Raw genomic sequence first — 20409 nt, forward strand, 5'->3', positions numbered from 1 at the left:
TGACTTCAGTCAAGGCCTGCGGGACAGGGCTACCCAACCCTGCAGTGCCTGGAGAGACTAGCGCTTGGCACTGGGCCCACAGTGCTGGCTGCAATACATTTTCTGGCCAGAACCAGTGTGCTGAGCTGTGGTGAACTGTGAATAGGCCATGGCAGAGGCCGGGGCTATGCATGCCTTGGGGTCAGGGAGGTTTCTCAGCTCACCCTAGGAGTGCTCTGCAGAGATCTGGTGTCCATCTCAGATGCAGTGTTGATCCCGCTCCAAGGTAATGTTGCAGGCCAAGGCCTTGCGTGAAAGAAAAGACAGTTTCAAGGTCTCAAGGAGTTTGCCGTCTGGGATGGCTGGGCCCTGGGTTTAGGGTGGCACCACACCCACACCCAGCTCTTGTGGGCCAATTTCTCTCTTCTCTCAGAGTGTAGGGGGAATTGGGACATCTGCACAGGCAACAGATGGCTCTTTGTGGCTTTGTGAGCACATGAGACTGTTTCTCTCTACCTGGTGGTTTCATTTCTAGATTCCCCTAATCTTGTGTTTCTTGCTTAGTGCTGGTATACCCAAGGTGCTTAATAAATGCTGTCTTAGGTGTAATGTTGATGTATCCTGGAAGACCCTCAGGAGTGTGTGTGCATATACATATGCATGTGTGCATGTATGTATGTATGTGTGTGTATATATATGCATGACTGCATGTGGCGTCATGTGTGTGCATATGCATGTGGACTGGGACAGGGAGGGCTGTTACTTATCGAACCACAAGCACCCTGCCCCAAGCACAGCAGCAGCATCCACCGCTTGGCACCAACCTCACACTTGTCTCAGAAAATTCCATTTCCACCAGCCTGAAAGATAGGCTTGGTTTTGTTTGCAGATGTGGGAACTGGGTTCACTGAGCTCAGACAGGCCCTTCCAGGTCTCTCAGTAAAGGGGACACAGATTTTTTTATGTTTTTTGAGACAGGGTCTCCCTGTAGCTCCAGCTAGCCTAGAACTCATTATGTAGACTAGGCTGGACTCCCATTCACCTGCCTCCACCCCCCAAGTGCCGGGATTAAAGGTGTGCATCACCATTCCTGGCTGGGACACAGATTTAGATGTGCTCTGACGCCAAAGTCCCATCCTGCTCTCCTGCAGGGCCTCTGGGGCAGAGTCAGGGGTTGGGTCCTGGGGTACTCTGCCCCCCAACAATGAGCAGCTGATGCAGCACATTCCTAGTGCTGTGTGTCATGGAGATAGCACAGGATCGTTGTTTGGGGTTCTGGATTGGCATTTGGTATTTTGGGGTCAGGGGACATGGCATTAAACATCTGTAGATAGCCTCTTGACCTTGGATTGGTCATGGCTGTGGAGGCTTAAATTCTTTGCCTAAAGTGCTGTGCTGACGTGGTATACAGCAAGCCCTCAACAAATACAGCCCATGCCTGTGATTCCACCACCCTTATAGATGACATTTCACTTGGCAGCTGTGTTTGGTGCTGTGTGGCTGTTTCCTCTGGTTTGAAATGTTCCCTCTGGATGGAGAGGGGGACGTTCCCAGAAACATTTCTGTTCACAAACGAGGAAGATGAAAGGGCTCACTGTGTTCCTGTGATAAAATGGATTGCAAGGCCTAGTCCTTGCCTTGCAGTATGTGTGAATCTGAACATAGTCCCTGTCTCTTCCCAGTGTGCTGTCTCTGGGAACAATGGATGGCCCTGTTTCTTAGGTGTTTAGAGTCTGTTTTATGTGGCAGAGAAAGATGAGATGAGGGCTTCACTGTCTGTGCATGGTGAGCAGGAGATCCAGACCATGAAATGGGGCAGGAGGAGGAGGAAACAAAAAATGACAAACACGTGAAGAAAAATGTGGGAAAGCCAGGCGAAGTTAGAGGACTGCAGGGAGGTCATGTGGTGAGCCTTCCTTTCCCACCCCGAACATTCTTGCTGCACTTCAAGGAATATGCTTATGTATCTCATCACTGACCAAATAAGGAGCAAGTTGGGGAGGGGAGGTTTGTTTTGGTTCTTAGTTTGGACAGATACAGTCCCTCATGGCAGTGGGCGGCTCCACGGCAGTAGGAGCTTGCTCACATCTCTGTGGACCAGGAAGCAGAGAGCGAGGAACACTGGTAATCAGCCACTTCTTTTTCTTATTCGTCTGGGACACGGTCTGTGAGATGGTGCCGCCCACATTCAGGGCCAGGCTTCTCCCTCCCAGTTCATCCTCGCAGGAAATGTCCTTCCATACACGTGGGGTACCTCAGTGCCCCAGCTGTTTCTTAATCCAATCAAGCTGACAACTCAAATTAGTTATCAAGAGTAAACCTTAGAGAGGTCTGCAGGTAAGAATGTCAATATAGTTCAAGCTTTCCACAGCTTGCAGGGTGTTTTTGAGTTTTGGAAAGAAGGTGTAAGATGGGAGGATGGTGCCCACTCAGGCAAACGCTCCTTAGTGGGGCCAGTGGTGGGAAACGCAGCAACAGGTGGGTGCCTAGGGTGGGGGGGGTGTAGTGATTGAACAGATGGAGCATTGAGAATTTTCATGGTCACAAGACTATCCTATATGAACTAATTATGGCCTCCATGCTGCCATTTACCTGTCCAGACCCAGAGAAGATATCCCTCCACAAGTGTCCCCAGGCATTCAGGACAGATGCTGGGTGATAATCACAGGTCAGGGTAGGCTAATCCTTTGTGAGAAATGGTCCACTCTGTTGACAACAGGGGACACTGTGGGGACTTGTGGGAAATCTCAGACTTTTCTGCTGAATTATTCTGTGAACCTACCACCTGCTTCCAAAGCCTATTGAGGAATGAGAGAAAGCGAGTGTGACTTTCCTGCCTTCATGGAAAACAATGAATTCAGCAAAATGAGAGATTGTTTCAAGATGATGTCAAGGGTGAATTGTGTATGCTGGAGGGAGGTTTTAATGAGGTCTGACTTAGTGGTCACCACCTATGGAGGGGAAGCAGTCAAGAATTGGGAAATTGATGGGCTTATCTCCCCTACCTCACCTGGCATTTCCTACCTTCACCAGAGTAAACATTCGAGGATGATTAGCAGCTCACTATGAAGAACAGCCTGTGTCAGGCTGGCCGTCCCCACAGAGGGGTGGCACTGACCCATCCCTGGCCAGCACAGCCTCCCTCCAATCAGACACCTGTCCTGGCTGACAGCTGGGACTGAGCGTGGTATCGTGACTCTGGTCTCCATCTCTGGGTCCCCCTGTTTGTAGTGCCTGATAATTTCCTCCATGTATACTCTCAATGAACTGTGTGTGTGTGTGCATGCGTGCGTGCGTGCATGTGTGTGTGTGTGTGTGTGTGTGTGTGTGCATGCGTGCGTGCGTGCATGTGTGTGTGTGTGTGTGTGTGTGTGTGTGCATGCGTGCGTGCGTGCATGTGTGTGTGTGTGTGTGTGTGTGTGTGTGCATGCGTGCGTGCGTGCATGTGTGTGTGTGTGTGTGTGTGTACTACTGTTGTGGCTTGAATGTGAAACGCCCCCTACAGGCTCATGTGTCTAAACACTTGTCTCCAGCTGGTGATGCTCTTTTGGGAAGTTGAGAGACCTTGGGAGGGGAGGCCTAGCTGGAGGAAGGGGGTTGTTTGATTGTATCCTGTCTCCACTTCTGGATGGAGCGCTTCCTGCACCTGTCACCACAGAGCTGCCTCCATCCCACCCCACCGTGATAGACTGATTTTTCCCTAACCATGAGCCAGTGTCATTTCTACCTCTTTTAAGTTTCTTCTGTGAGGGATTCCATCACAGAGACAAGAAAGGTAACCAGTACAGGGACATTTTCCAGAGGTGAGTGTTTACTGCTTGTATCGGAGTCCAGAAAAAGGACGTGTGTGGGAAATGCACTGAACTGGTGCTGTTGCTGAAGAGAAGGAGCTTGGCCTAGTGGGGAAGAAAGAGGCCCGGACGTTGGGGTGCAAATCCTAGCTCCCCACCAAAGCAAGCATAAGCTTCTGAAAATGGAAGAAAAGTCAAACAAACAAAACTCCCCCAACGAGTGCTTCTGGGAAACTCCGCAGCCCTTGCCAGGGTGAGGCCAGCAAAGGTGAAGGGGGTGAGAGGTCAGCAAAGGTGAAGGGGGTGAGAGGTCAGCAAAGGTGAAGGGGTGAGAGGTCAGCAAAGGTGAAGGGGGTGAGAGGTCAGCAAAGGTGAAGTGGGTGGTCCTGATCCTCAGGAATAAGTGCCCGAGAGCGTGAGTGCTTCCAAGCTCTGATTAAAAGTTGGGGACCTACAGCTGGAGAGATGGCTCAGCGCTTAAGAGCACAGGGTTCACAGCACCCACATGGCAGCTAAAAGCCATCCACAGCTCTAGTTTCAGTGGGATCTGTTGCCCTCTTCTGGTCTCCATAGGCATTGCATTTCACAGGTGCACTTACATACATGTAGGCAAAATACTCATACACTTAAAATAAAAATTAAAAACAAGAATTGGGAACTGCTGGGGCTGGAGAGATGGCTCATCAGTTAAGAGTGCCAACTGCTCTCAGAGAGGACCCACGCTTGCTTCCCAGTGCCCACATCAGTTGGCTCCAGGGGAGCCAACGCCCTCTTCTGGACCCTGCAACTGCACTCACACATGCACAGCCATCCCCCCAATACATACATAATTAAAAGTAAAATACATCTTATGAAAGAGTTGAGGGCTGATAGCCTCTGAGGGGAAAAGAGGCTTTGCATCAGCTACCAGTAACTGTCGGCACCAGCGGCGGAATAGCCCTTGTGATTATTACATGGAATTTAATATTTATGCCAGCATGAACCCACAGCAATAAAACTCCATTTCACATCTTTTGTGGAATGAGGTGGGGTATTTATGAGCAAAAGCACGTCTGAATGAGTGAAGGCATGCACCAAATGGCAGCCATAAAACTCTCCCTCTCTAACCGAGCCCATCCAACCCGGAAAGCCCTTGCTCAGCAGATAGCAATTACCTGATATTACAAAGAAGGGAAGGAACAGACGGGCAGATGGAACAGGCTCCGGCTTTCTTTTCTCTCAAGAGCATAAGGGAAATGGAGAGAGGTGAAGGGCGAATGAGGCGTGAAAGGTGAGGGCCTGGTTCGCTGAAGATGCAAAAGGGTGGGCGTCCTCAGTGTCCACTCCCCGCAGGACACTGAGGGAATTTCCCAACCCTGTCTCCTACATAAAAGCTACTAAATGTAAAACAAAAAGATCCGCGGGCAGCAGGGACTGAGGTACCTTGCCTATGTAGCCCAGGCTACTCAACGGTTTCTCCGTTTGCTTTCTTTTTAAATATTTTATTATTTTAAAATTTTCTGTGTATGAGTGTATTGCCTGCATGTATGTAAGTGCACCCATGTTGTCGTGCAATGCCCATGGAAGTCAGAAGAGGGCTGTTGAATCCCCTGGAACTGGAGTTATGGATGGTTAGCCACCACGTGGGTGCTGGGATTCGAACCTGGGTCCTCTGCAAGAGCAGCCAGTGATCTTAACCACTGAGCCATCTCTCAGGCCCCGAGTTTACTTTCTGACAGTCATGCATGGTACAGACAATTGTCCCTACAGGTGATGTTCTGAATGGTTTAAACCTTGTGTTGGGACTGGGGAGGCGGCTCAGTGGGTACAGTGTTCACCGCACAAGTGTGAGGGCCTGTGTTTGGATCCCCAGCACCCAAATATAAGCAGGGCATAGTGGCACAGGTCTACAATCCCAGAACTAGGGAGGCAGGGGCAGGAGGATTCCTGTAGCTCACTGGCTGGCCAGCCAGCCTAACTGAATTGGTGAGGTCCAGGTTCGGTGAGAGACCCTGACCCAGACTAAGGTAGAGAGTGAGTGAGGAAGACTCCAAATATTGACCTCTAGTCTACACATGCACACACATGTGCATGCCCTCACACATCACACATGACCACATGGCACATGTGTACATACCCACATGAACACATACACCCCTCCTAAGAAAACATGAAACCCATGTCTCAGACTGATAGTTGAGAACTCATAGCAATGGGTAAAAGTTAAAGCTTTAGTTAGAGGTCAAAAGCAGCATGCAGAATATTCTGGATAGTGTGGAACACTCTGTGGGACCTGCTTCCCTGGCTCCCCAACATCTCCTGCTAAGCATCCCAGGCCACGGGCTCATTTCAGAAGCACGCTTCATGGTGATGTAGTCGTGCAGGCAGCTGTATGTTACTGAAACTGTTGATTTCATACCCATATAATATTTCTATCAGTAATATAAATAAAGACAGGCATTATTTATGGCACTTTGGAGCAAGTCATTAAAACAATGTGATTCTCTAGGTATTCCCAGAAACCACAGACAGGGCCCAAGGTATCATTTCTTGTCATGTGATCTGCAGTGGACTTGGTTGCTGGGGCTTTGCAAGCATGTCTCCCCTTCCTCTAAGGTCATTGACAGGCTCTAGGCAGCCAGGCCACTACCTCTTGTCCCAGAGGCCAGGTGGGGCTGCCCCTGCATCAACTCCCCTGACTCAACTCAGCTGACTGGTGTAGGCTGGGCCTGACATCTACTCTAGATCAGCCAGAGACAGTCCCAGAATTCCACTGGAGCTGGAGAGGGACTTCCCTGGGATGCAGAGCTGCAGACTTGGAACAATTGCAGCTCCTTTGCAAGCTAAGGACATTCCTCTCTGAGAGGAATACTGACATCAGGTAAAGAAGGCATCGGGAGGGAGAGAGATTCCCAGCAGCCCCTCCCTGATGGTGCACGCAGGGCTGACATTATGAGTGGGCATACCCTGCTCTGACTGGTGCCCACTGCCAGCTGTGCTTATCTGAGTATTTCCTACAAACACTCAGCTCCAGCTAGGAGAGGAACACTCCCCCTTCCTCTGGGAACTGCATCTCTTTTCCCTTGATTCCAGCTTAGAGCCAGGAATCCTGGCTGACAGGTGAGTGTATTATTTGTGAGGGTGAAAATTAAAGCCACAAGCCATTCTGCCTACAGATAGAAGTGACACTCTTTTATTATTATTATTTTTATTATTATTATCGTGTCTCTATTTTCCTTATCTGACAGCCTCCTTCTTCGACTCTATAAAGGAAGGTAATAGGCTAGGAGCAGGGGATGTGGTTCAGTCGGTAGAGTGCTTACCCAGCGTGCATGAAGCCCTGGGTTCGACCCCCAGCACTGCATAAAACCGGGCATGATGATGCACTCCTGCAATCCTAGCACTTGGGAAATAGAAGCAGGAGGATCAGGAGTTCAAATTCATCCTCAGCTACACAGTGAGTTTAAGGCCTGAGGCCAGGCCTTAAAGACCAGGTCACAAACATACTTGGAGGGCTGACTAGGTGAGGACACATGCTATCTCAAAAGCCATGGAGAGATGCTCTGGGAGAAACCTGCCACGCCCATGTCCTGGTGTGAGACTTCCAGTGTCCAGAACGTCACTGTTGAATCCACCTAGCTTACAGTACTTGGCTACAGCTGCCCAAGCAAACTAATGCGGTCTATTAAGTATCAGAAAATATACTGACCAGCATTCGCCTCCCCACCGTTAGGGAAGTTTGCTAATTGAACTGATTACATTAAGATAAAGCCTCTGAAATCAAGCAGTTTCTACTCCACCATCTGTCATGCCCACACCAGCAGTCCCGTGTGTTCTGTTCTCTGTTGTCTGCACATAGGAGGCCGTGTGCAAAGAGGGGACTTTTACTCCTTCAGCCCACCCGATTAGCTTTGAGCGCTGCTGCTGAAGAGCGAGGCAGGCAGACTATCGACTTTCCAGTCGGAGGCCTTCAAAACCTCCCTGCGCCTGACCTCATAAGATCTACCCAAGGAGCCTTGGAAAAGAGGTGACTTCAGATGCCCTCTACCCAGGCTGTTGTCCACCAGGGTGGCCACCATGAGGGGGAGCCTGCTGGTCACCAGGATCAAGGTCAAGGCTCTGGCTTCCTGTCGTCTAGAGGTCATCCTCATTTTGAACCCCATGTATTTGCAGAGTCTAACCCAGTCATCCTACCTCACTCACTGGGGACCTCCCTCTCTCTTCCTATCGGTGGCAACAGTGGTCTGCCATCACCCACTGTGCCTCATGCGACAGCTCTGAGCCCTCCCTTGCCTTCTGGGATGGCATGCACTTGTAGCCCTGTTTTCTGAGCTCAGGAAACGGCTGTCGAGCTCAGCACATCACACTTGTGGAACACCTTGTTACGTTCAGCGAGGAAGGAAACTCAAGCCTTGGGAGGGCAAGTCAGCTTTTCGAAGCTCTCACTGTGTGAAATGGCAGCATGGGACCTGGAACACACTGGTATCCGGAGACCCAGAGTCCTTGTACAACCCCAGGCTGCCCTCCTTGAGCACACTTGGGTGTGCCAGGCCCCTCCAAACAAAGCCTCAGGAGGAAAAGAGCAGAGCAAGAAGTGGGACAGCCCTGGGCCGGGGCCAGTTGTTGGACTCTGAGATTCTTCTAGCTTTACTACCAGTCATGAACACTTAGCCTGACTGAGCTTGCAGTCAGAGAAGCTGCCAGGTTCATAAACATCATGTAACCCAGAAGTTCCTTTAACTGACGGGGGTGGGACTAGAGACCTAAGCCAAGTGCACTGGGAAAAGGGGTGGAGCCGTCGCCATGTTGGACACAGGGAACAGAGCCGTGGGGAAGAAGCCCCGGGGACCAAGCAGCATTGGCGGGCAGATCCCAAAGCTTAGCCAAAATGCAGAAGATGGGCTATGAGAGTTTATACCTTTGTAAGTCGCCCTTTCCCGATGTCATATGCTAAAACCCAAATGGAAGGCATTCTGTTGGTTTGCCAGCCTAGGACCTCAGGGGGTGCAGGTGCGCTGGTCTCTCAGGAAGGGGGAGGAGAAACCATGATAAAACACATCACCAGCTCTCCTGCTTCAAATCAGGCCATCCAGCTGTTGCAGCCTGTTCTAACCTGGGTCCTGCAGCACTGTCATTACTGACATCTGGGACTGGGTAGCTTTTCCTTGCAGAGGGTTGTTCTGTGTGTTGTAGGAGGTCTAGCAGCAACTTTGGCCTCTGCGTACTAGATACTAGTAGCCTTGTCTTCCCCAAATAATATCTCCAGATCTCATCTGGGGTGTTGTGGAATCCTGTCCTCAGGTACATCATGGTCACTGCCATTTTGAATCAGAGCAGTTGTGATGACCTGCACAGGCCCTCACAGGACTGGGCTGCTAATATTCATTTGTAGGAGGGCACGCAAGGTGCATGAGACAAGATGTTAACAGCTGCTGGGTAGGGGAGACATCGGTGGTGAGGCTGCCTATGAAAGACCCACGCTCCTGTAAGTAACCTCAGTTAAATCCTTGGACCAAGGCTGGGCTTGGGTGGAGTCATTACTCTGGTTTGTCAGTGATTTTTGAGGGGAACCCCAGGAAAAGTCAAACAGCACAGGAACAAACTATGCATGGTTGGAAAACACTTTTCTGGTTTCTGCTTTGCTATTTGGAGACATCCAAGACTCAGGAGGTATGGCTAATGCTTCCCAAAGATTGCTGGTCTTTCTGTGAACCCCCAGACTGCTAGAGAGAGGAGGATATAAAGAACGAGAAAATACGTGAGGTCAGGAGCCGAGAGCCACACATGAAATAGATTTTTCATATGTCTGACGTACAGACTCTATTACACAGCGAGATAAAGTCCAGGAATAAAATGTTCACTTCCTCAGAGCAGAAATGGAAGCATTCATCTCATTCTCCCAACACTGTGCACAACTGGTTGTAGACAAATATAAACAGGCCAAGTGACGAATGTGCTTTAAGAGCCATACTGGCTTTCCAAGCAATTAAATAAACACCTATTAGGTGTTTGCACAAAGCCTCTGTGGGCACGCTGGGGGAGAACCAGACTCAGTTCTTGTGCTCGGGCACCGTTTCCCACATGCAACACATGCAGGGCTCTTTTATGGGGAGTTTAGGAGGGCATGGGTCAAAGTCTGGTGGGTGGGATTCATTACAAGGAAGCCTTCATGGCCTGGCAAAGGGAAATCAAAGCTGAAGTTCTAGGTTCCTGTTGTATGCTGGTTTTAATTTTCAACTTAGCACAATCTGGAATCACTTGGGAAGAGAATCTTAACGAGGAATTATCTAGATCAAGTTGGCCTGTGGGCATGTCTGGGGGATTGTCTTGATTTTTAATTGATATGGAAGGACTCAGCCCACTGTAGGGAGCACCATTCCCTAGGCAGGACGTCCTGAGTGTACAAGAGAGGAGGAAAGCAGCTAAGAGCAAGCAAGGATCCATTTATTTCTCTTGACTCTTGACCACGGATGTGCCACCACAAGCTCGAGTTCCTGCCTTGACGCAGCCTGAAGGGTGCACGAACGCCTGGAATTGTGAGTCAACCAAACCTTTCCTCTCCTACGCTGGTTTCTGTCAGGACGTTTGTCACAGAAACAAAAGGAAAGTGGAACACGTTGCTTGTGTAACAAACTGTCAGACACCTCGTGGCTTAAAACAACTCCAATTTATTATCTTAGAGTTCTAGATAATAGAACTGCAGCCTCTCTCCAGGGGCAGCTGCTTACATGTAGGCCCCACGGGCTAGGATGTGTGCATCTGTGGTGGCTGAGGGCATTATCCAGTCTAGTATGACCAGTAGGAAGAGGAAGTAGGAAGGACTCAAAGACGAGGACGTCTGTGACCAAGATCTGGGGCAGAAGAAAAGTCAGAGAATGCCGGGCTATGTCAGAAACAGAGTGGAGGAGAATTTTACAAAGCCAGGCTCAGCCTGCTTCCAGATACTGGGACAAGCAAGCTCTCTTCATTCTCAGAACATCACAGCCGCAGCAGGCTTGGACAGATGAACACACATGTGATCAGACCGGCTCTCTCCCCGGGAGAAGCTTGTGTTCATGTTCACTGGGAGCAAAGAATGGGGTCACTCTTTGAGATGAGCTCACTCTCCTGTGGCGCTGGGTGGAGCCCGTGAGGAGAAGCCACTCGTTTCTGTGTGTGCATGGCATGGCATATGTATGGAGGTGAGAGGACAGCTTGTGGGAGTCAGTTCTCTCCTTCTACCAAGTGCATACTGAGGATCAAACTTGGGTCTTCAGATTTGGTAGCAAGTGCTTTTGCCCATTGAGCCATCTCACGAAGCCAGTCTTGCATTTGCCTCTGTTCTAGTTTGCCATCAGTTGCTGTGAAACACTCTAACCAGGGCTGGAGAGATGGCTCAGTGGTTAAGAGCACTGACTGCTCTTGCAGAGGACCTGGGTTCGATTCCTAGCACCCACATGGTGTCTAACAACCGTCTATAACTCCAGTTCAGGGGCTCTGATGCCCTCTTCTGACCTCTGCAGGCATTGCACGACACGGGTGCACTACATACATGCAGGCCATACACTCATACACATAAAAATAAAAATAAAATGCTAAAAAACCACTCTGACCAATGCCAACTTGGGGAGGAAAGGGTTTATTTGACTTGCTTCTCCCAGGTTACAGTTCATCACTGAGGGAGTCCAAGGTAGGGACTCAGGGCAGGAACCTGGAGGCAGGAGCTGAAGCATGGGCCATGGAGGAACCCTGTTACTGGCTTGCTTCCCTGGCCCCTGCTTAACCTGCTTTCTTATGTAATACAGAACAAACAGCCCAGGGGTGGCACCACCCACAGTGGGCTGGGCCCTCCCACATCACTCAGCAATCAAGAAAAATACCCCACAGACATGGCCACAGGCCATTCCAATGGAGGCAATTCACCAATTGTGGCTCCCTCTGCCCAGGTGTGTCTAGTTGATAAAGCTATCCAGCACAGCCTCTTCATGGTGTCTTGCCTTCCTATCAGCAGAAGAGGCTTAAACTGGGAGACAGGACTCTGCTTTTATTAAAAAAATTATTTTTATTTTATGTATATGTATTGCCTGCATGTAGGTAAGTGCACCTGTGTCGTGCAGTGCCCGTGGAGGTCAGAAGAGGCTGTCAGATTCCCTGGGACTGAAGTTACGGACAGTTGTTAGCTGCCATGTGGGTGCTGGGATTCGAACCCAGGTCTTCTGCAAGAACAACCAGCGTTCTTAACCGCTGAGCTATCTCTCAAGCCCCAAGGACTCTTCTTTTTCTAGGGCTTTGGTTTAGCTGGTTTGGGACACCAGCAATTTGGACAGCAGCTAGCCCTGCCCTCTCATGGGAGGCTGGGTCCAAAGAGCAGGGCCATCTGGGCAGACAGATGAGAAGTCATCACTTTCTCCCCTCAAAAGTCCAATTTCCAGGGCTCCATTTCTGCCTTCGGGGCTCATCACAAAAGATACGCCCTACTGAATGCTCCTTAGCTGCATCTTCCCCCTCTCCCTCCCGAAGCCATGTGTCCACTCAATGACTAATAATCGAGCAGTCACCAGATCGATAGCACAGTGCTGAATGTCAGGGACCTGTGTGGCACATAAGACTCAGTTTCTCTGTCTTATCAGAAATCAGTTAGAATAGGGGGCAGGGGTAGAGCAGAGGTCAACAATTTTGAATTGCAACAATACTTGTTTTCATAGGTATTGTAAAGCAATGGTCAGAATATCACAGGAATTATTGCCAAGATGAAGCTGTGTATAAAAACACACAAGAGCCGTTGAGATGGGTCAGTGGATGATGGCACTTGCTGCCAAGCTTGACTGCCTGAGTTCAAGTCCGCATGGTGGAAGAAAAGAACTGACGTCTGCAAGTTGTCTTCTGCCCTCCTCCACATGTACACTGTGTCATGCGTGCACAGACACACAGACACATCACATACATATAGACACACAGAGACACACAGACACATCGACAAACACACACACAAATGAATGTAATAAAAAACACAGTTCAAGTCTTTACATGGAACAGGTCATTATTATTTTTTTATGTGCATGTGTGATGGTTTTAATTGTCAACATGACAGTCTAGAATTCTCTGGGAAGAGAGTCTCAATGGAGGATTGCCTAGATCAGGTTGGCCTGTGGGCATGTCTGTCAGAGACTGTCTTTTAAAAAAAATTACTTTTATTTTATGTGTGCAAATATATTTCCTGTATATATGGAAGTGCACCTGTGTTGTACAATGCCTGTGGAGGTCAGAAGAAAGCATCAGATCCCCTGGAACTGGAGTTATAGATGGTTGTTAGCTGCCATGTGGGTGCTGGGAATCAAACCTGGGTCCTCTGCAAGAGCAGCCAGTGCTCTTAACTGACGAGTCATCTCTCCAGCCCCTCCAAGACTGACTTGACTATGTTAAGTGATGTGGGATGACCCAGCCCACTGTGGGCAGCACCATTCCCTGGGTTTGGGTCCTTGACTGTATGAGAGGGGAGGATGTGGCCTGAGCAGTAAGCACGCAGGACTCACTTCTGACAGTGGGTGTGATGTGACCAGCTGTTCTGACGGTGGGTGTGACGTGACCAGCTGTTCTAAGCTCCTGCCTCCTTGACTTCCCTGCTCTGATGGGTTCTGACCACAGCCACCTCAGGAGAACACTGATGTGGCCCTGTGCTGCATAGCTATGTGGTGTTTGAGCACATATGTCCAACTTGAAGCACGAGCTGCATTTCCTGAGTGGGGGCTATCAATATTTCAGGGCTGTTTGAAAGAAAAATGATAAAGTGTCCAGAAAGTGCCTGGAAATTAGCTGGGTTATTTTTGAAACAAAGTCTCATATGGTCCAGGCTGGCCTTGAGCGCTATATGTAGCCAAAGCTGACCTTGAACTTCTAATCTCCACCTTCTAAGTTTGGGGATGACAGACATGTGCCACTGGTCCCAGTTTATGCAATGCTGAGGATTGAACCCAGGACTTTGTGCATGCTAGGCAAGCACTCTACCAACCGGGCCACATCCCCAGTCCCTTAGCAGCTGTTTATAAATCTTAATTACCTTAGCTTCTCCAACTGATAGCATTAGTTTTCTTTTTCTTTCTTTCTTTATCATCTATCTATCTATCTATCTATCTATCTATCTATCTATCATCTATCTATCTATCTATCTATCTATCTATCAATCATCTATCATCTCTCAAGATGATGGCTGCTTGCTGGGCTTCTGTGCTTTCATTTTCAGCCCCTAGCACAATCAATGTTAACTGAATGGGTGGATCCTATAATTTATAGAATATATAATCTATCATCTCCTTTCTTTCTTTCTTTCTTTCTTTCTTTCTTTCTTTCTTTCTTTCTTTTCCTTCCTTCCTTCCTTCCTTCCTTTCCTCTTTAGGGGTTTCTCCCTCCTCTCTTTCTTCTCTCTCTCTTTTATCCCTCCCCTCTCTCTTCCTTTCTCTCTTCCTTTTTCTCTGTCTTCCCTCCCTTCCTCCCTCCCTCCCTCCCTCTCTCTCTTTCTTATCTTCCTGCCCTCACTCCCTTCTTCCTCTCTCCTTCCCCCTCCCTTCCTTCCTTACATTCTTTTTGGTATTCTTTTTGGTATTACACTAAGAATCAACCTAGGGCTTTGGGAATGCTAGGTAAACTAAACCCCAAGTCTTAAAACACTTGATTTTCCAGTTTATTTTCTAGGAAGCTTCTTAGCAGCAATCACAGTATGAAATTTTGTGTGAAAGTGCAAAAGACAGAAAAACCCTCAGTCAAATAAAGCGCTGCTTTGATCCATTAACAGAATGACTGGGATTCACTCTGACCTGTCACTTTGCTTTTCACGCTTCTGACAGCTATGGTCAGCTGAGGGCTTGGGACATATGGAAAATTCCAGAAATAAACAAGTCATACATTTTAAATTGTGTGCTGCTTTGAGAAGGATGTTGAAATCTCATATCACCCCGCTCTGTCCTGCTGGGGAGCCGAGAATTATCCTGAGTCCAGCACACTCATGCTCTCTGCTGGCCAGACACCAAGAAGCCATCAGGCACAGCCCTCTGCAATGGTGTCAAGCTGCTTTTGAACAAGTAAGCTTTATTTTACTCCACAGTGGGCCCAAGGCACAACGGTGTTGACACTGGTGGCTTTATTAGATGCAGTACTTTTCTATTTTGTTTTTAGCTATTTTTGTGATTTTTTTTTTGGTTGGTTTGTTTTGAGATGGGGGTCTTACCGTGTAGCACTGGCTGGCCTGGAACTTGCTATGTAGACCAGGGCAGGCCCTGGACTTACAGAGATCCACCTGCCTCTGCCTCCCAAGTACTGGGATTGAAGGCGTGCGTCATTATGCCCAGCTTCTTATGATTTCTTTTTATTACCTGTTTTCTCTTCATTTTGTCTTAAAAGGTTATTATATTTATTGGTTTATTTATTGTGTGTGAGAGGGAGGGACGCACATACCACAGCACTCATCTAGAGGTCAGAGGACAACTTTCAAGTCGGTTCTCTCCTTCCACCAAGTGGGTCCTGGGAATCAAACTCAGGTTGTTAGGCTTGGGGGCAAGTGCCTTTACCCTGTGAGTCAGCTCACCGGCCTTTATTGTTACTTCTTATTGTTTATAACCTACAAATCAAACTTTATCATGAGCATGCATATTTAGCAAAAGCATTGCATGTTCATGCCGTGTCCAGCATCTGCTGGGCATTCAGGAAAACATTCCCAGGGATAAGGGGAAGGGTGGAGCTGGAGGACATCTCTGAGACCAAAAAGCAAATGATAGGATTTTTATTGATGCTGAAACTATTTTCCTGAAATGGCCCTTTATTACTAAGTTAATAGAAAGAAATTCCAATTGAACTTCGGCAGGTTTTTTCTACTACGGTAACATTATGGAGTTCAATTTGGTGAGAAATGAGCACTGAAGGCTTTCGACAATTTTCTAACAGAGCTTAGATTCAGTTCCAAGAATAGCCACCATGCAATATACAAGGAAAAGCACTTAATTCCTGAACTGCTGGGGAAACATCACTTCCCGTGACACCTTTGGAGGCTCCTGGGGGCCATCCCAGAATGCTTCCCTGGTGAGTCATCAGAGTGGCTGGCCCCTGTGCTGAGGTGGGTACATCTGGTTTAATCCACATAGCTGGGTACAGTAGATATTTCCCAAATGCACTAAATTGTCTTTCCTAAGACACTTTATAATTGGCTTGGTAACTGGCACGAAGGTCAAGAAGAACCGTGCATTCTTTGTGTGACTTAGGATAAATTATTACTGTTTTTTGTTCATGATCTCTTTTGTCTTAATGCAGTCTGATCACTCGAAATTATCTAAAATTATTTTTCAGAGAGAACACTGGAAACATGTATCTATCTCTTAGCTGGTCTCCTAGCAGTTTTATGACCAATTGGGAAACCACAACTTGAGGTGAAGAGGCCAAGTGCTTTTCAAATCCCAGGAACGTTTCTGAACCATCATTGAGGCCAGGGATGGCTGTGCTGGGAGATCTGGGTGAAAGGTCCTTGTCATCTTGCAGATGCCAAGAAATGTCTTTATAGAATTCACAAAGGAATGAGTTGTTTTTCATTTTTCCTTATAAAAAATGTGCTCTGGGTAGGGTTGTCTGGACAGATGGAGTTTCAGATGATCCATTTTGTACAGATGAATGGTGTTATGACGGTCGAGACAGATGTGCCTCAAGCACCAATCCCTAGTCTGTGCCTTTGGATTCAGGGGCCCAGGGTCTGGAGCATACTAGAGAAAAAGACCACAGTCTCTCTGATTGGGCTGCAGAGAAATTTCCCTATAATTTCCCTATAATTTCCTTGTTCTCTGATCGTTTTTATAAATTTTTATTTTTTGGTGAGAGAGAGAGGGAGGGAGGGAGGGAGAGAGAGAGAGAGAGAGAGAGAGGGAGAGAGAGAGAGAGAGAGAGAGAGAGAGAGAGAGAGAGAGAGAGAGAGAGAGAGAGTGTTTAGGCCAAGGTCAACTTTGAGTCCATTTTCTCTCGCTCTTGCTCTCACTCTCTCTCGGTCTTTTTGAGACAGGGTCTCTCTGTAGCCCCACCTGGCCTGGAACTCACTATGTAGACCAGGCTGGCCTTGAACTCACAGAGATCCTCCTGTCCCTGCCTCTGCCTCCTGAGTGCTGGGACTAAAGGTGTGCGCCACCGCGCCTGCCTGGTTTCTTCTGTCTCTTTATCTTACTTTCCATGTCAGGGTCTCTCACTGTCCTAGGACTCACTATTTTGGCTGGTTACCACAAACCTCAGGGACCTGCCTGTCCCCAGTGCTGAGATTACAGACACATGCTACCATGCCTGGCTTTTACACAGGTACTGAGGATCTGAACTCAGACCTTCATACTTGCATGGCAAACACTTTACCCACTGAGCCATCTCCCAGCCCATTCCTTGCTTCTTTAAAATATTTTATTATTTTTATTTTATGTGTATGCATGTATTGCCTGCATGTAGGTAAGTGCACCTGTGTCATACAATGCCCAAGGAAGACAGAAGAGGCTGTCATCCACTGGAACTGGAGTTATGGACAGTTGTTAGCTGCCATGTGGGTGCTGGGATTCGAACCTGCGTCTTCTGCAAGAATAGTCAGTGTTCTCAACTGCTAAGCCATCTCTCTAGCCCCCATTCCTTGCTTTTTTTTTTAAAATTTTAAAAATGATTTATTTAATAACAACATACTTAGAAGAAGCATATCATTACAACAGCATTAACCTATTCAATAACATTTTTCTGAGCTAGGGTACATCTCTTTCAAAATTGGCTGTACATTTTTAGGTTTACAGAGGAATTATTACGCTTGTACAATCTTTTACTGATTATAAACTCTACAAGACAGCTATTTCATACAGAAAAAACTCATTTTTAATGCAACCAACACTTAGATGTTTGCACATGCATTTCTAATCTCTAAATATCTGATTATTACTAGTCACAGTTGGTTACTTTCTGAGCTTCTAGGCATCTGAGCATGAATATAAAGTCATCAGGTAGATTTCAATGGTAATGTTTTTCACATCTACTGCCTGCTCTTCCAGAGGACCCAGGTTCGATTCCCAGCACCCACATGGAAGCATTCCTTGCTTTTTAAAAGATACTTTTTTGCCCATATAAGTCATTATTTAAAACTTGACAATACAAAAGAGCAAAGAAACAATTAGAATTCTCGAGAGAGCTACTCCTGCCTGCTAGTCAAGGTCTTTTCTGGCTGTTATTCACATAGTTGGAATGGAACAATTCACAAGCTTGGATATCCCATTTTCTCCACTTCAGTTAATATTAGGAACAATCTCCCCAGCTTAAAAATTCTTACAAAGCACAGTCCTCCCCGTTACATATTATTTCCTCATGTATCTGCTCCATAATTTATTTATTCAACCTCCTGTGGCTGGACATTGTGTATGTTTTCTAAATTTTGCTATCATAAATAAGCCATCAGCTCAGAGGTTTATGCATAAGTCTCTGTTTCCTGAGGACATAAGTTTTTGACAACCTTTCTGATTATTTCTTTGAGATAAATTCCTCAGAGTAGAATTACTGTTATGGAAGAGTAGAGCTGTTTGAAAAAAGTTGGTACATAATGTAAAATGTGTTTCAGGAAGTTTGTACCCATTTGCATTCCTTGCCTGGTTTTTCAAGCCACGGTGTGCTTTCACATGGCATGATTCAAAGAGATGCATAATCTTCATGACCCTGTCCTGGGATCCTAGGAAGTGGAGGCTGTGTGGCACAGGAAGATGGGTTTAGAGATAGGTGGTTCTGCTCCCCTGAGATGCTCAGGATTCCTCCTCCTCCTCCTCCTCCTCCTGTTCCTCCTCGTTCTCTTCCTCTTCCCCTTCTTCCTCCTCCTCCTCTTCCTTCCCCTCTTCCCCCCCTCCTCCTCCATCTCCTCCTCCTCCCCTTGTTCTCCTCCCACACATTCTGAATGAACTCAGATATGAGCTCTTTCTAGGCAGTGATGTGTCTGCTGTAGTCTTTGGTCCCTGAAGTACCCAGGATTCTCTGTGGGCCTCTGTCTTCTTAGGCCTCTCTACTGATTGTGTTTGGAAAACCCCTCCCCGTAGGGCCACTGAGTCAGCTTCTGAATTCATTCTTAAGATGAGGCCCAGAAGAAATCTGGAAAGAAACAAGCCCTGGATGAGAGACCTGAGGTACATAGTCCATTGCCCTTGAGCATCTCCTGACCCTGTGGTGGGGGATGAGGAAATCCACAGGCACAGACAATTCCATTTTCCTTCCTTTCCAGGCCAGGTACATTTCCAAACTTCCCTTGCCATGAGGTTGGGGTGAGGGAATGTGGGTAGAAGTGGTAACGCCCCTTTTGGGTCTGGCTACAACCTCCCAAGATCTCCTGGCCCTTTCTTCCCCTCTACAGCAACCCTGAGCCGCACACCAACGTGACAACCCCCAGTGATGCAGTCCCTCCCCACAAGTCCACAATACAGAAGGATTAAGGATCTCCAAACAGTGCTATGAACAGAGCTGGGCCTCCCCTCCACCTGCACTATCTGTGGTGTCAGTGAACAGCAAGCTCTTGTTAAGTCTTGCACAACTGCCAGGGTTACTTCTAGACATTACAAAACAGTGTGACGAAGCTTTGATAAGCAGGTTCCAGCCCCCTATGTGAGGCTGGCCGCTGGCGATGAGGGAAGGCTGTTAAGGCAAGCTATGTCTGGGGTGATCCTCCAATGTTACAATAACGGGGAACAAGGATTGGGCTCTTACTAAATTCCAGACACTGTACTGCCAGCTCTGCTAGATTAGGCTGCCTAATCCTCTCAATGACTCTAGGAATTATCTCCTTTTACATCTGGAGAGAATGAGGAATGGAGAGATTAAGTAACTTACCCTAAGTCCCACAACAGAGCTGCTGTCAGAGGCAGTGTGAGCCTGTCAGCAAGAGCTGACTCCAGGCAGGAGGGATTAACTGTGAGGTTGAGAGAGCGATGGACTGCGGGGAAAGATGGAGGAGACTGGACCTTGGAGCAAGATTCTCAGCAGCCTCAGGGCTGGACGGGGGGGGGGGCAGGCTGTGTGCTGACCGTGGTGCTGAAAGCGCACTTATAAGCCTGGGCGCCCCCTGGCCCAGGTGGGGAAATGCATAGGCTGTGGGACTCAGTGTTGTCCGTGGTGCTGAAAGCGCACCGTGCCAGGGTGTTTGCTGACGAGCTGGGTCAGAGCTGCCTGCGATGGGACGTCCTTGGGGAGAAGCCAGGGCCAAGTAGGAGCAGAGGTAGAGGAGAATCTGGGAACTGGCAGATGCTGGCGAGTCCACGCAGGGCCTGGGCATTCTAGTTTTAGCTGTGCACAGGTGTTCTCACCCTTCTTCAGGGCAAAAGCCCGTTCTGTCATTGTGTGGGCAGCGTAGCTGTGATGGGCACATAGGATACATTCTGTGGGCACATGTAGGTGGTGCAACATGCAAGTATATCATTTAGGATAGAAATGGATCAGGAGCTGGGGGTGTAGCTCAGTTAGTAGAGCATTTGCTGAGCATGCATAAAGCCCCGAGTTTCCCAGTACTGCAAAGATACAACAGAGGATGGATTTAAAAGGAGAAAAGGAGGCTGGAGAGATAGTCCAGTTGGAAAGGGATTGTGGTTCAAGCACAAGGGCCCGAGTCCAACCCCCAGCATCCATTTCAGAAGCCAGGTGTGGTGGCACAGACCTGTAACCA

General features: G+C 48.0%; 1 protein-coding gene across 1 annotated transcript in view; it reads right to left on the minus strand.

The window, feature by feature from the left end:
* Positions 1-20409, minus strand: part of Cdh13 (cadherin 13) — a gene marked incomplete at its 5' end in the record, with an annotated part of 301949 nt that overhangs the window by 77121 nt on the left and 204419 nt on the right.

The sequence above is a fragment of the Nannospalax galili genome, unplaced genomic scaffold (assembly GCF_000622305.1).
Source record: "Nannospalax galili isolate Female #2095 unplaced genomic scaffold, S.galili_v1.0 scaffold933, whole genome shotgun sequence".
Classification (NCBI taxonomy): Eukaryota; Metazoa; Chordata; class Mammalia; order Rodentia; family Spalacidae; genus Nannospalax; species Nannospalax galili.